Source organism: Perognathus longimembris, chromosome 10, assembly GCF_023159225.1.
Source record: "Perognathus longimembris pacificus isolate PPM17 chromosome 10, ASM2315922v1, whole genome shotgun sequence".
NCBI lineage: Eukaryota > Metazoa > Chordata > Mammalia > Rodentia > Heteromyidae > Perognathus > Perognathus longimembris.
In genome coordinates, this window is record NC_063170.1 from 28189177 (window position 1) to 28206890 (window position 17714).

Genomic DNA, 17714 nt, shown 5'->3' on the forward strand with positions numbered 1-17714 from the left:
TGGGTTCGATTCCCCAGCACCACATATACAGAAAACGGCCAGAAGTGGCGCTGTGGCTCAAGTGGCAGAGTGCTAGCCTTGAGCAAAAGGAAGCCAGGGACAGTAATCAGGCCCTGAGTCCAAGGTCCAGGACTGGCCAAAAAAAAAAAAAAAAAAATGCTTTGTGGAAACAAATGAGAATGTTTGGGTGGGATTTTCTCCTTGGGCTGCCTCTGTCATTGATTTACTGTTGGAGATACAGATGTTTGTAGCACCTCTGTAGAGCTGAGCCAAAACTAATAAACTGTTCATGCAGTATAAAATAATTATGACAATGGCAACAGTAACTCTCAGCTGACCCCCTGTTTCTGCTCACTTCCTTTCTCCACAGGTGAGGATGGTGGACACTTGGCATTGTGCGGCTGCATCTGCAGGTGTAGAGCAGGCTTAGTCTTACAGGAGAAAAGTTGAGATCACTTCTCCCCTAGAAGCACTATAGAAGGCCACAGGTATCTACATAAAAAGCATCCAAACAAGAAGGGGAGAACACATCAAAGCCAATATTTCATCCAAATCTAAGAACATTTACAAAACTAGGCAGTCAGAAGAACAGGCTTGATCTCTCTCTCTCTCTCTCTCTCTCTCTCTCTCTCTCTCTCACACACACACACACACACACACACACACACACACAATTTCTATTGTTTTAAGTGTTATAAATCTTTCTGTCCCTTGCTTTATATTCTTGGATTTCATTTCAAAAGGATGTTTACTTCTGATGGTGAGAGGATGGATTATAAGGAAGCAAGAAGGAAAGCAGGAAGACCCCATCTTAGGAAGTGATTGATGATGGCCTGAGTCAGTTTGCAGCCAGGGGAAATGAGCCAGTGACTTACCAGGAACAGAATTAGAAGAAAGATTTGTAAAATTGATGAGCCCCACATTTAATTATTTTATAGCTGGGTATATAGAAGGAAAAGTATAATCAAGCCACAATTTTTAGAATTAGGGAAGAATTCATCATGATTTAATGTTGAGTGGATTAATGAAGTGCTGGTGATTGATCTGTCACATAGATAGTTGCATATGATTCTAGAGTTACAGCTGAAATCTGGACTAAAGAAATAAAGGTTGGAATCAGTGCGTATAATAGGCTACTGACTGTTGATGTTCTGCAAGAAGGTGTAAACACCCAGGGAGAGACTACAGAGCAGAGAAGGAGCCTTAGGCCAAACCACTAAAAACGCCTTTCGACCAGTTAGCTACTGAAAGAAATCAATTAAGAAAGAGTGCCGAAGAGAAAGAGGAAAATGAGGAGAATGTGGGCACCTGGAAGTAAAAAGAAGCAGGCATTCTAGCGAAGGACAGGGTATTTGTTTAAACACTTCTGCTATCTAAGGCATAAAAATCATATTGAAATGCTGATGCATTTCCCTGTGGGAAGGATCCAGCAAAGAGCAGAGTGAAGAGATGATTGACATGCAAGTGCCTGAGAAAGAGGATAGGGAGGTGCAGGTCCCAGCCTAACTGCAACTTGGCCTTAGCTGGAAGGGAAACTGACTTCTCTCTAGGGAACCTCCATCAATCTTTGATTTCAGCTGCATTGAGGAATGAACCCATGGCACACAGGGAGCAAGGATGTTCTCAAAAAGGCTCATCAAGAGCATCAGTGTGTGTGTGTATGTGTGTGTGTGTGTGTGTGTGTGCGCGCACATATGTTCCCATATACAATGTACTCAGTGCTAGCCAGGGCTTGAACTCAGGGCCTGGACACTACCCCTTAGCTTTTCTGCTAGTCCTTGAACCATACCTCCACGTCTGGCTTTTTGGTGGTTTGCTGGAAATAAGTCTCATGGACTTTTACCTCCCAGCTGGCTTTGAGCCTCAAGTCTCAGACTCTTCAGTAGCTAGGATCATGAGCCACCTGATGCCTTGTTATGTTTTTCATCATGCAACTAAATAGGAGGTCTCTATCTCTCTCTCTCTTTCTTTCTGTCTCTCCCATTAAACATGCTTTAGAAACAGGAAATAAAAGGTATTCAAGAGTCTTAAGAGAGGGAGACTATACTTTAACCTCTTGCATAAATATCAAAGTCAGGTGATCCAGAAGACAAGGCAAAATGAAGTGAGCATGGGTGCTCAGGAAGAAAACGTGAGCCCTAGTTCTCAGGATAACAGAGATAAGCCTTGTTTAAGTCACTTTGTCAAGTGACTAATACAGAAGTAGCGAATTATTAATGTTGGGACGATTTGGCCTTCTGATGGAAGATTTAAGACGGACTGAATCATGTGCGGCCAGTTTTCTTAATATCATTGTAAAAAAATCTGTAAAATGAAATTGGGCTGTATATGCTTAAAACTTTATTTTATACCCTTGTGTGAATGGAATAACTTCTGTGCAGACCTATCATCTGATATCAAGAAAACCCCAGCAATAATCTTCTATACATTAAGTGGGTAGGTGTCGTTTTCAGTGTTTTCTCATTTCTTAGCCCTCTGCAGTATTCGAGGGTAGCTACTGGCTCTCTTCACATATGTGATGGAGAGAACCAAGAGAGAACTGTGGAAGAGAGCATGTTTCCAACAGATTGTGGAACAGTGAGATGTGGAGAGGCCAATGTTTGGTAATATTGCTGTCCTGAGGTTGTGACAATTTCACTGGTACAATGTATTTTAACCAAACAGCTGCCCACTAAACTCCATCAGGGATGAGGGCACTGGGCCCAAGGGAGAAGGCTGTTGATCTCATCTTCCACCTCCACAGTAGAAAATTAATGGCCCAGTCTTGATGCATTTGAGAGAACTAACTGCTGACTTTGCTAGTTTTAGCTATTTACTTCCTCGTTTGATAAAAGTTGAAAAATCACCTGTATTATTAATTTGTGTAAAACCTTCCAGCTTCCGAATGTGTCTTGAAAACTATTTTTATAAAGCAAAGTTGAAATTCTCATCTTTTTGCTTTCAAATGACTAAAGGCATTCATCAGCTGCTCTCATAAGCATCAAGCTTACTTTTTTTCTTTACACTTTCTAGATCAGAAACACATGTACAGATTTTCTGAGTTTCTCTTAACTGCACAGTCATATATAAAAGTGCAGAAACAGCACTTAGTCCCTTTCTTTTACACGTAACTTTTCAATTCTATCTCTCCCCTTGGGCATAGCTCCACTTATATTTATTGTTCATTCTCTATTTTATCCAGTCAGCAAGCATTTATTCAACAGCTAAACAAATGTTTAGCACTGTGGTGGTACTAGACTGGGACATGCAGTTTGCTTACTGTTACTTTTTTTGAGTCCTGGGCCTCATAAGTCTTATATTTTGTCTAAAGATAACATTGCCCTTATAAAATGAAGACTGCATTAGTGAATGGTCTGAATCTATAGTTGTGGAATCATAGGACATTCTCAGGTGTTCTGAGATAGAGATCAGTGGAACTTCAAGAGTCCTAGAAAATGAGGGGATTCTAGGATGTGAGAACTAGCAGTGAACTGGGGGCTCACACTTGTACCCCTAGCTACTCAGAAGGCTGTGATGTGAGGATCGAGGGTCAAAGCATGGGCAGACAAATCCAAGAGACTGTAATCTCCAATGACTAGCAGAAAGATGAAAGTGGAGGTGTGGTTCACATGACAGAGTGCCGACCTTATGTGAAAAAGCTAAACAAGAACATGAGGCCTGGAGTTCAAGCACCAATACTAGTTGGGATGTTGGGAGGTGGATGGAAGGACTAAAAGGCAGGGATAAGAAGTGCTTTTCAGATGAAGGACCACATCTGCATGTTTGTTTCAAAGATTATGAATAATGCAGCTGACTAAGGCAGTCAGTAGGGAACCACTGAAGGCTGATTTACAAAATGAACACTGTTTATAGACATTACTTCTGCTCCAGTGGATGGAAAGGAAACAGGTGGTGAGACTAGAGTCTAACCTGGAAGTGCAGAGGAGTATAGTATTTAGTGACAGAGTGATCTCCCCATCTCAGGCACTGGAGGAACCCAAGAGAAACAAACCCTAGAGATATCTAGGGCATGGAAAGGCAGTGGATGAAGCATATTAATTCACAGCACTATCAATGCTGTTCTGCATTTTGGTTCCTGCTTCCTATAAGATTCTAGTCTCACTAGGTAGCATCATTTCTTTCCTAAATAAGTAAGAAAAATGTCTTTATAAGCCAGCCTGGATTTCTTTTCTTTAAAATCAAGTCTGGAGAGGGCAGGGACAGTGCAGAATATCATAGACAGAATATTCTCTCACTTGTAGTTCAGGCTGGCCTGGAACTTGACTAACCAACCTCAATCTCCCTTCTACCAGTACTATAGACATATACCACCATGCCCAGCTGAAATTGTAATCTGGGGTAGGGGAGGGGGAGTACTGGAGCACAAATTCTGGGTCTTGTGCTCTGCTTAGCTTTTTCACTCATGGCTGGTTCTCTACCACTTGAGCCATGCTTCTAGGGCAGCATTTTTGCTAGGTGATTGGAAATAGGATCTGGAGAACTTTTCTGTCACAGGTGGCTTCAAATTTTGATCCTTAAATCTCAGCCTCCTGAGTAGCTAGTTCCTGAAGACAAATGTTTGAAAGTTCCAGTATCCCTATCAAATGTACTATGACCATGAGAACTGGTCTTTGAAAGACCAAAGACACACAAGAGACAGCCAAATCTCCCAGTCTGTAGTAAGAGCTATCCTTAATCCAGTAGGGGACTTCACAAAGAGGGAGGAAGGGAGCATGCAAATGAGTAGAAATAAAAGAATGTTTCCAATATTTTTGTATGTTTATGAGGGAAATTCTCTCTCCACTGGTGATACTATTTCAGAATTGCTTTTTCTTAGCCATCATTACCATTTAAGATTTATATGTGGTTAATAAACCAAAAGTAAATGATTAAAAAGCTGAGACAAATGAGTGGAACTTGAATTGTGCAGACTTTGGTTTCAACTCCAGTTCTGCCACAGGCTGCGGACAGGGCACTTAACCTCTCGACTGCTCTGCTGCCTCCTTATGAAATGGGTACAACAATAGTACTTTCATCACAGAACCAATATTAGGTCTAAATAAGAAAGTTATACAAAGAGCTTAGCATATATAGAGCCCAAACTCCTGGATTGTAGCAAAGAGCCTCAGGCAAATATCTATAGCCAGGTTCTGGACAAGTACCTTGCAAAGTCTCTTTGGGTCCTTGGTTCTTTCGTTTTTCAATCTCCTCTGTAGCCAGCAAGCACCCTGCTCCAGGACTGAAAGGTGAGTCATTCACCTCATTCTCTCTTTGTTCCATGGATCATGATTACAGATTAGGCAGATCTTACTCAGGAACTCCCTCCTGGTTCCAACCAACTATCAAATATACAGGTACAGCAAGAAGGCAACCCGGGTTTTGGCCCTGAGAACCAAAAAGAGATAGGAGAAGAAAGAAGACAATGAGTCTTGGCAATTAATGAAGAGAACTATCAAACAGGCCATGTGACTGTGAACTCATAATGCAGAACCATTTACACTGAGAAGAAAAAATGCTACATAATGCATATGAGAAAGATGTTTGATAAAAGACTGATAGCTAAGTGTAAATTCCCAATGGGCAGATAGAGACCCAGTGTGTGTGTGTGTGTGTGTGTGTGTGTGTGTGTGTGTGTGTGTGTGTGTGTGTGTATACGCGCGCGTGCACGTATTTGTCTGCATTTTGTAGTTATCAGAATCAAGGTCATAGAACAAAATTGAAAATCTCTTTGAAAAACAGATACAAATCAGAATGATCACAATAGCTCAGTAGCTATGTACATATGATCACATAAGATGATGCTAAGAGAAAGGATCTCCAAAATATGGAAACAAGTGATTTAACATTGATGCTGTTATTTTCAACATACTGTGTAAAATTATTTCTTCCATTCATCTTCCCTATGATTTAGCCTCTGTTGTCACTGTACTTGATTCTGCTATCCTGGATATTTTATATATGTCTGTCTGAATTACAGAAGGGAAGGGGAACATAAAAATGCAAACCAATGCAACAGCAATACTTAAAAGACAATATGTTGCAAACTAACTGTACAATTCAGGGGGAGGGGGATTAAGGAGGAGGGAAGGTGGGAGGAAACATGAGGGAGGGGGGTAACAAGTTGGGCAAGAAATGTACTCACTACCTAACATATATAACGGTAACCCCTCTGTACATCACCTTGACAATAAAAATTGAGGGGCTGGGAATATGGCCTAGTGGCAAGAGTGCTTGCCTCATATACATGAAGCCCTGGGTTCGATTCCTCAGCACCACATATATAGAAAAGGCTAGAAGTGGTGCTGTGGCTCAAGTGGCAGAGTGGCAGAGTGCTTGAGCAAAAAGCAACCAGGGACAGTGCTCAGGCCCTGAGTTCAAGCTCCAGGACTGGCAATAAATAAATAAATATATAAAAAAGTAATTGACCTATAAAAATAAACAAACAGAATGCCCCCATATGGAAGAATGAAATGGTAGAGTTGGAAGGAAACTTGGCAAAATCCATCCTAACATATTCACTTAAAACATCATGAAAGTGAAATTTAGAGAGCATCAGTGACTTATCACATGGCACTCAACATAGAGATAACTGGGAGCCATGAATCTAAATTTATAGACTCCGTTTTGTTCTTCCCTCTAGTATTAAGCTGGAGACTGGGAAATGTTCACGTGGCAGGTGAATGCTAATGTAGACCAACAGTATAACAGTTCTTGAAAGACTACCTTTGCTGAACAGCACTATTTTCTTGGATCTGTGAAATAACTAAAAACAAGAGAAAAGTTTGGCATCCCTTCCTCCATTTATGTAAGTCTTTAAGCCATTTACCTTGCAGCCAACTTAGAATCCATAAAGGACAGAATTGATCCATGATAGCATCTTTACAAGAAAGGGATGGAGGAAACACCCTTTTCCCCTCAAAGCCTCCCCAGGATAGACCACCCACTAGGTAAGGAGACTTGCTTATCATGACCACATGGCTCCCCTAATGATGTTTATTGAAATGAACTCCAAGAAATGGAAACAAGAGGTTTTTTACTGTACTGTTTATGGTTCTTTTTCTTTTCTGTATTCCCCTCCCCTTTTGGTTTATTCCCTTTGGTTGCTATTTTTGACTTCTATACATTTGGTCTTGTATTGTCTGTTGTATTATCTTGTCTTTGTTAATCTGTTTTGGGGAGAGGAAGGGGAAGCACAGAAATGGTGGGACAAAGGGTGAACAAATTCAGCAATGATATTCACTACACACTATGTTGGAAATGAACTATACAACTTGGAGAGGGGAGGGAAGTCAGGAGGGGAAAGCTGGGAGAGAATGAGAGAGGAGGTGATACTGTTCAAAAAGAAACATACTCATTACCTGACTTATGTAACTGTAACCCCTCTGTACATCACCTTTACAATACAATTAAAAATGTTTTTTGGTTTGTTTTTGTTGTCAATCCTGGGGCATTGACTCAGGGCCTGAGCACTGTCCGTGGCTTCTTTTTGCTCAAGGCTAGCACTCTACCTCTTGAGCCACAGTGCCACTTCCAGCTTTTTTCTATATATGTGGTGCTGAGGAATCGTACCCAGGGCTTCATGTATATGAGGCAAACACTTTACCACTAGGCCATATTCCCAGCCCCACAATTTAAAAATTTTTAAAAAATTGGATGGTAATAATAACTACTTTAGGAATATTTAGTAATGATGCTCACCTTTTCTCTTGACCCTCAATTTTTGACCTATTTAAAACTAAAACTCATGTCTATGCCTAGAGATGAACTGAAATGCCTTTTCTGACAGTATTTTCATGCCATAAAATAAATTTCATTTCTTGGGCCCTTCACCATTACTTATCTTTTTATTAGGCATCTGAGTGAGTACTGGATCTTAGGAGATGTGGAACCCTTAGAAAGTTGGATGAATTTGGCAATTGGGAATTTCTGAATTGGGAAAAATAAATATGAGCCAAGAAGTTGTAAATACTGAAAAAGAAATACATTTGTCCTTAACATAAGTCAATGAATAAAAAAGCAAAGCCAGAAAAACACCTACAATTACACTGAATCTCTAGTTGAAGACAGATAAATGATTTCAAAGTTTGGACAATCACTCTTATTTATATATTTTTCTTGATAAGGAAGTAGCAGAAAAAAACCATCAGAGTGGAACCATATTATTTCTGCTTGGGTTCATCCTGCTCCATTTGAATCCAGAGTCTTGGATGAAGCTAAGTAGAAGAGAAACAATTATGCTGCTAAACTCCTAGGTCATGAGCTGTGCTCTTATAAATTGTGAATCATCAGAGCCAGAAACATGTTGCATGAAAGATTTGTGATTACAGCACCCATTCTCCAGTTCCCCAAACAAACACTTGGCTAAATTACACAACCCCCTTCCCAGCTCATCAACCTCAGAAGTGGCTCAGCTGGGTCTTGATCCAAAAATTGCCACTTAAACCTGCCCCTTTACTTCACCACGTCAATTGCACAAGATGATCTAATTATCACCTCCTATTGTAATTCCTTAACACTAGCATGGCAGGGTGAGTATTTGCTGGTGAGTAACAGATGATATATCAAGTTTTTTCATTCTCATTTTATTGTGGGCTCAAAAAAGGGAGCAAACCCCTTTAATGCTGCAACCTTTGGAGTTTTTTTTGGTGACCTTCAGGGTTTTCAGCAAGGTGGAATGGGCCCTGCTTTTTCTGTTAGCCCTGTTCCCAGCAATCTCTTTGCAAGGAAAGAGGAGGGCTGGGCCAGGCTCCAGTAAATTCAATCAGAGCTGTAAGGTTTTTTGGCTCCCTTAGAGAAACCGAATCCTCAAGTCCCTAACTGGGCATCCCAAGGCCCTTCACCTGCTGCAAAGCCACCAGTCCAGTTGTAAAATGGTGCTGTAACTCAAGGATTATCAGACAATAGTTCTACCAGCCGTATGAAACAAAGGGAGGAGACTATCCAAGAATTGTACTCATTACTTGACTCACAGAATTGTAACTTTTCCCCTTAATAATTTTAAGTAAACATTTCTTCATGAAACCTCCTTGAACCAATCATGTTGCTACCTTGAACATTTTCTGTTAATATATATTATTTAAATTAAAAACTTATTTTTGCCTCCATCATAATGTTCTCTTTTTGCATTTTGTGAAATGGAATCTGTTTAGGCATTTATGGTTTGTGGGATTTTAGAAAAGATACTTACAACTTTGTGCTTCAGTTCCTAGCATATAGACTAAATACTAAGCTCAGTGCAAAGTATATTACGTGCTCAATAACCGCAACCTATTATTATTCTGTTATTACTGGATCGAGTGGACTGGTGGCATGGGCATCTAAACTTTTCTTTAAAAACTAGCTGTGGTGACTACAATTAACTGTATTGTATTATATATGTTTTGAAAATTGCTAAGGGAGTAGATCTTAAATGTTCTCACCAAACCAAAAAAGTGAAGTAATGAATATATTAGCTTGAATGATTATTTTACATACCAAAACACCATGTTATACCATAAATACAATTTATTATTGTAAAATTATACCTTATAAATTATAAAGTGTGTGTAAGATTCAGGTCTTGAATTTATTCTGCTTCTCTATTAAATTAACTTATTTTATCACTTTTATGTTCATGCTTCCCTTATGATTGTTATAATTTTTAATTTCTTTAAATAAATATCTTGTTCAGTACTATAACTGAAGCTATATATTTTCCTCTGAATATAGTTTTAGCTATATTATAAACACATAATTTGGTTACTACAATCTAGGCATTCTGAGTTCTAGAATATTGAAAGCTTGAAAGAAATTTCAGAATTTCAGAGGTAGAATTTTGTTGTTCTTAAATTATAGGTTCTTTATTTTTACTTGACATAGAGAATAAAATCTGAACTATTTCTTATTTTGCAATACATCAAAGACTTCTTTGGTGATCAAAATGTTTCAGAAGAATGTATAATTTGTTTGAATATAGAAGTACATATTGATATTAATGATGATACTATTTCCATGTTCTATATCACTATTTGTGTTTATCATAGTTAAGTCTGATAATATTATTTTTCCTCTCATTTTCAGTAACTTGCTGAGTATTATTTGATACTTACATTGCTCACAGCCAGCTGTTTGGAATAAACAATTAGATATTTGCTTCCCTGCCTTCAAATAAATGTAATGGTTGAAACCCCCTTGTAATCTGTCATGTGATCACTGTTGTTCCATCTCATAGTAATGGGGGCAGAGCAGTGGGGATTATGGGCCAGGGATAGGAGTGGCCCTCATACTTGTGCTCACATTCCACTGGATATGGGAAATCTTTGAGCTGTTAAATGTTCAACTGCAAGTCTGTAGGATAGTAGAGAACAGAATTTGGATACAGAGTGTTAGACCACTTGTATGCTAATTATACACAATCACAATTCACTTTTTGCCCAATGGTGTATGATAATAAAATGGAGAGTTCTAGTTATCTTGGGCCAAGAAACTTTCTTTTTTCATCTTGAGCTACATGGCCAAATCCTAACTCCTTCCCTGTTCTGCCCCACTATCATTCTTTTTTTTTTTTTTTTTTTTTTTTTTTTTTTTTTTTTTGCCAGTCCTGGGCCTTGAACTCAGGGCCTGAGCACTGTCCCTGGCTTCTTTTTGCTCAAGGCTAGCACTCTGCCACTTGAGCCACAGCGCCACTTCTGGCCACTTTTCTGTATATGTGGTGCTGGGGAATCGAACCCAGGGCCTCATGTATACAAGACAAGCACTCTTGCCACTAGGCCATATCCCCAGCCCCCCCACTATCATTCTTGTAATTTAAAATTACTTTTGTATCTTAAATGATTAAGTTTAAAAGTAACTTTATTTCTTGCTTTATCAGCCATAGAGCATGGCCAATATTGACTTCTTACTGAGAAAGATAATTAGCTTACTTCCTTCTTAGCCCCTTACTGAGCTGTCAATAAGCTGCAGGATTTGTCCCAGTCCATTAGTTAGCTTAGATTTTAAAGTTCCTCTTCTAAGTCATCTTTCTATTCTTTTCTGTAACTATCATTGTTATTTAATTTTATATTTTAATGGAATTGTGGTTCATAAATAGTTCTTGGGTATTCTGTCTTCTCCATGTTGATTCTCTTGGTTGAATGGGTTTAGTCAAGTATTGGTTGCAATAAAGTTTCACAGTTGTTATGATTCTTCAGATCTTGTTGAGTCCTAGCATAATTAAGAATTCTTTAACAAATGGATCATGGAAAATGTGTTTTACAATTCACAATAGCCAAAATTTGGAAACAACCCAGATGCCCCTCCACAGATGAATGGATCCAAAAAATATGGTACTTATACACAATGGAATACTACATAGCGATTAGGAATGGTGAAATATTGTTATTCGCAGGGAAATGGTCAGAACTCGAACAAATAATGTTGAGTGAGACAAGCCTAGAACACACAAAACAAAGGGGCATGATCTCCCTGATATATGACTGTTAACAAAGGGAGATGGAGAGACAGTAGAGACCAAGTCTGTGAACACTGCATATGTGCTTGATACATTGTATATTGCATATGGGTCTACCTGACCTAGACAAGGGATGGAAAAACAGGTTGTAAGATATCACAAGAAATGTACACACTGCCCTACTATGTAACTGCACCCTCTTTGCACAACACCTTGTAAAAAAATTTATGTTCAATTAATAATAAAAAAATATTAAAAAAGAAAAAGAAAATGTGTTTTATGTGTACAAGATTTTACTCATTTATCAGGAATGTCATTTGCAAGGAAATGTATGGATCTGGAAAAAATTTGTTAAAGTAGATCAGGTCAGAAATGCAAAGGACACATTTTTTCTCATGTATGGAGGTTAGATCTAAACTTCTTTGAACAACTTAGTTTTTTTTTTTTTTTTTTTGGCCAGTCCTGGGCCTTGGACTCAGGGCCTGAGCACTGTCCCTGGCTTCTTCCCGCTCAAGGCTAGCACTCTGCCACTTGAGCTACAGCGCCGCTTCTGGCCGTTTTCTGTATATGTGGTGCTGGGGAATCGAACCTAGGGCCTCGTGTATCCGAGGCAGGCACTCTTGCCACTAGGCTATATCCCCAGCCCTGAACAACTTAGTTTTACAAAATGAACACCAGAAATGTATGTTGTGGTAGGGCATGCAAGGAGACCAAAGGGAGCGGGGTAGAAGAACAGAGAGAGGAAGGCCAGGAGAATACAGTCATAATACTCAGTGCAAATATGTGAAAACAAAACCAGGTCAATTGGGGGAATGGGAGGGATTGGGAGAGACGGGGGAGAATGATTGAAGGAGTAACACCAATTTGTAATCACAAACTGACATGCTGTATTAAAACCTCTTTGTACAACTACTGAAAGAAAAAAAATTGTGTCTGGAGTGGTAGGTAGCTCAAGCCTTAAGTGAGAAAGATAGGTGAGTGCTAGAGATCCTCAGCCCAAGTCAGTATACCCACACAAAAAGATTCATAGTATTACAAAAAATATGGCAAATAATTTTCATTGGCCTTATAATGGGATTAAATCAATAACAACAAAAAACTGGCTGTGTGCTGGTGGCTCATGCTACTCAGGAGGTTGAGATCTGAGGATCATGTTTCAAAGCCAATCCAGGTAGGAAAGTCAGTGAGACTCTTATTTCTAATTCAGAACCAAAACTCCAGAAGTGGAGTTGTGGCCCAAGTGGTAGAGCACTAGCCTTGAGCACAGAAGCTCAGCGACAGTGCCCAAGCTGAGTTTAAGCATCAGGAGCTGGCACAAAAATCAAACACACCAACAAACAAGAAACAAAACTTCAGAACTTGATGTGGAGAACTCAAATACCAGAAAATTACTGTTTGTTTTTATTTGATTGGTTTGACTTTGAGTTTCTCCAAGAATTTCTACAAATGTTTCAACCTTATTCATCATCAAGGTTTTGGGTTTTTTTGGTACATGCATTCTCTTTATCTGCAGATTTTGTTTCTTTAGGGGTGTGTGTGTGTGTGTGCACGCACACATGTATGTGTGGGTCTTGAGACTGAACTCAGGGCTTCAGTACTATTCCTAAGCTTTTTTTTTTTAAATGAAGGCCAGTACTCTATCAGATGAGCCACAGCTTCACTTCTGGCTTTTTGGTGGTTACTTAGAAACAAGAATCTCACAGTCATTTTTGCCCAGACTGCCTTCAAAAGGTGATCCTCAGATCTCAACCTCCAGTTTATCTAACATTACAGGCATGAGCCATGGCACCTGACTTATTTAGGGAAATTTCATCACAATTTTTTTTGTCTGTGCTAATTGTAGTAACTGTAGATTTCTCTACTTATTTTCTTTATGCTGGATCAAACATGTTCGCGTTCCCTATCTTCTCTTTTCTGTCTGCATTCATGGTGATAGTACTGATGATCAAGCCTCACCTTATTAGAAATTTTGCATAATTACATAACAAGCTGTGATTGGGAGTCAGATCAGATATGAATGTTTGAGGCTGAAATATCCTCGTTATGTGGGTGAGGAAAGTGGTGGATATGGGCAGTTTCAGGGAGGAGAGAAATGACCTTGTGGGGTGGGTGGGAAGGAGTCTGAAGAACAGTTTAGGGCAAAGTTTACCGTGGCCTATGAGAGTGATGTCAACTCTAGCCTTTGTTTCAGTGGATTAATCTTCTGGAAAGTCCAACTTTAGGTAGTCAGACAGGTAAGCTTTAGAGAAAGCCTTCACCTGTACTTTGAGAGGAAAAGAAGGGCCGGGTGGGAGGGCGAGGACTGTTTCTTCAAATCACTTGGCATGCCCATACTTTGTGGTATTGTGTCCCAGTCTCAGTGCTACCTCTGTCTTACCTTATTTTTCTTCAAAGCACAACTGACCATTCAGACCCCTAAATCCAAGTAGAACACCAGCTCCATAAGAAGAAAAGTTCTGTCATTTGTTCCAACATGGAGCCAGAACAGTGTCTGGAATATATACTAGATACTTGTTAGTACTTGATTGAATTATCCCAAGCTTTCCCATGTGTCAGCAATTCAATTTTAGCAGTGTATATTTTATTCTCTGCAGTTTTTGATTCATGAAACTTGTTTCCTCTTTTCTCTCTTATTGCATTGCATTGGATTTCTTTTATCATTGTTTCTTTTCTCTTTAATTTCTTTTAGAGTACAGGACATTTGTTCGGGAGGATGTGCTATTTCTTGGATTAAATTTTGCTTCAGAACGAGTTCTATCTATCCTTCGCTCTTTAAAGTAAAAAAACAAAACCCTACTTTATAAGTAGTTTCTTTTCATTTTTCTCATAATGAGCACAACAGTTTTATGGGTACCCAGTTAACAATGTGGGGGGTCTTCTGGAACTCTTCCTACCCACTCTGAGCACTTCTTTTATGAGCACTTCTTTTTATGAGGGAGGAGGTAACAAACAGTACAAGAAATGTATCCAATGCCTAACGTATGAACCTGTAACCTCTCTGTACATCAGTTTGATAATAAAAATTTGAAAAAAAAGAAATTAGCATACATGTTGTACATGGGGGTTTCTACGTATACACAGTGTGCTTCTCACCAAACTCACCCCCTTTATTTCTTCCCACATTTGAAAAAATTTCAGGTTTCATATTTGTATATAAAGTATTTTGATCATATTCACCCCTATTAACCTCTGTTGGTCCTCCCCATTATCCTTAGTACTCATCCCTCAACATACTGCTTTACTTTTCTGTCATTCATTTTTTCATTTAAACATGTATCAATTATACAATGGAGTTTCATCATGGAATTCACATGTGCATGTTATAATTTACTCAGATTTACCTTATCTATGGCTCTCTTTTCTCCCATCCCCACCTAAAAGCCTTTGAATTGTCTGAATTCTTCCCCTAGCTGATTCCAGCTCAGAACATTCCTCTCAGGCAGTATGACACAAGGTCAGAGTAGTCTGCCCTCAGAAAGAAAGAAAAAAACCTAGGACAAAAAGCACTATAATAAGAACCAACCTGCTGGTATGGCTCAGTTGGTAGAGGGCTGGCTTAAGAAGAATGAGGCCTTACAAAACAACTGAGGGAAATGGGCTGATGGAAAGCCCAACCTTAAGTTCACCACTCCCGGTGAAGAGTAGGAAGAAAATGCTATTGATTCATGTTTTTCTTTGCTGGCTGGGAGAAGGAGAGAGAGAGGGTTTTACCCTTCAGGCCAACCATTTATGTGTATGTGTATATATATAATATATTATTATATGTGTATATATACATAATATATCATATATTATGTATATATAATGTATATATACACACATACATACATATATACACACACACACACACACAACACAACAAACCAAGTTCATGCTATCTGGTGGAATAATGCATACTGTAAGGCCCTCTTCCTTTAAAACAGAATACAGGACCTGACTAAGCAAAGTGAATTTAGGTCTGAGTTTCAAATAACAGAAAATCTGATGTGGCGGCTGAGTTCTGATGGCTCATGCTTATAATCCTAGCTACTCAGAAGGCTGAGATCTGTGGATCACGGTTGGAAGCTAGCCTAAGCAGTAAAGTCTGTGAAATTCTGTTGGGGATTCATCTTGGCCTTAAGGGGGGGAAGGGCAAGGAGAGTGCTCCAGAGACGGCGCCCTTCCCCCAGCCCTGGGGCAGTGTGGAAGTGAGCCACACCTATCTCCTTCTGGGTCTGGAACCAGAAGGGGTAGCTTTGAGACCATCCCCCACCTTGCGCCAGCGAGCACACAGGGCGGTACTATGGGAAGTGACGTTAGCCCATGAGGGAGGCCCTTGGGAGCTGCTCTTGGACAGACAAGCTCGCCAGCCTATCGAAGCTCATGCTCAATCCTCGTCATCAACTACTATATTACTGTGAGCCCCTCCCGAATAAACTGGATTGCTCTCCAAAGCGTCTCCGAGATCCGTCTGCGCCTGGCTTCCTTGGTGGGTAAGGAGGAAAAGGGGATCTCGTTCGGCCACGTGAACCTTAGGCTAGCCCCTGTCCCTCGCTCCACCTTGGCCACCTGCTGGTCGGATGCCCAGGGGAGAGGGTGGAAAGGGGAGCACTGATAAGGGAGTAAGCTTAGCATCCCCGCACCAGGGGAGGTAAATCTAGCCCGGCAAAATTCTTTTTTCTTTCTTTTTTTTTTTTGTCCATTGTTGGGCTTGAACCCATGGCCTGGTCCCTGTCTCTGACCTTTTATGCTCAAGGCTAGTGCTCTAGCACTTTGAGCCTAAGCACCATTTTCAGTTTTGTGGTGGTTAATTGGAGATAAGAGTCTCGTGGACTTTCCTGCCTGGGCTAGCTTTGAATCACAATCCTCAGATCTCAGCCCCTTGAGTAACTAGGATTTCAGGCATGAGCCACCAATGCCCAACATCTGTGAGACTTTTTTTTTTAATTTAAATTTTATTTTAAAGGTGATGTCAGGTAATACATTTCTTCTCAGAGACTCATCTCCAATTAACCACCAAAAAACCCCAGAAGTGGAGGTGTTCCTCAATGAGTAGAGCACTAGTTTTCAGTGAAAAAGTCAGAGAGTTCAGGGCACTGGTACCCACATAAAAAAAAAGGCAGGGGTGGAGGTATAGTCATTAAATCCAGTCACTATTCAGACTGAAGCCCCATGTAGAACTAGGGGTACAGCTCTCAGGGTATCTACTGTGGGAGGTCTGCAATTCTGGGGGATCATGGTCACCCGTGCTCCTCAGCTGCCTCCTGGGCCGGGGAAGTCAAGTGGTGGATGTGCCACATGAGCATGCCAGTGAGGGGACAGCTGGGGTTGACATTCAATGCACGCAGGCTATGTGTCCTGCTATGAGCCTGTTGATGCTCCACCGTGTTCTTTGTGCTCACTAAGCCTTCTCCTCACAGGGCTGACTGTGCCCACACTGTGCTTTACTAATCTCTGAGCCACAGAATCTGTTTTTCATCTCCAAAACCATATACTAATTCCAGCAGGCCTTTTGTTTCCAGTTCATGACACGAGGCTGTGCTTGTTTTGCTCATCTTTTCTCCCTCATTTTTCATTTACATTTTTAGTTTCTGAAGATGAGGGGCTTTTATGATCTGGCAGCACTCTACTATGCTTCTCAAATTCTCCTTGATTTAAATGGTGTCTCTCTATGCTACTAGAATTGTTTTCACATTACATTGATGCTTGTACTTTTATATGCCATCTACTTAATATGTATGCTCACAAGGCACTAAAGCATGCCTGAATCTACTCCTTTACAATTTCTGTGGAAAGTTAAACATATTCAGGCTCCACACATGTTTACTGGCACCCACAGGCACCACAAGCTCACACACACTGAAGATGACATCAAGATGATCCCATGTTCTGATTTTTAAATACTGAAATGACTTTTTTAGATTTAAATAAAATGGCAGGAAATCTGGAAAGTAGCTGTCTTAAAATGATGCTCTGGAGATGTAGCTGAATTTGCTATTCACTCCACAATAAATGTACACAGTGAATCTGCCATTGTGATAGAAGCAGCTTTAAATCAGATTTAAATCTTGTCATGCCTGGATAAATGTGCTAATATTTTCAGCCAGTCTCTAGTGCAGCTGTTAAATCTGCAGATCAAATGGGATTTCTAAATTTCATATGATTTCTGTGTTCTAATTCTTAAGATTTTCTGCTTTGTTAATTAGAAAACATATCTGATTAGGTGAAAATCAAGATTTACTGATCCCAATGTGTCTTTTAGAGCAATAAAATTTAAATTTCTTCAAAGTACCAAATTGATACATATGTTACAGATTTCAACTGCTTC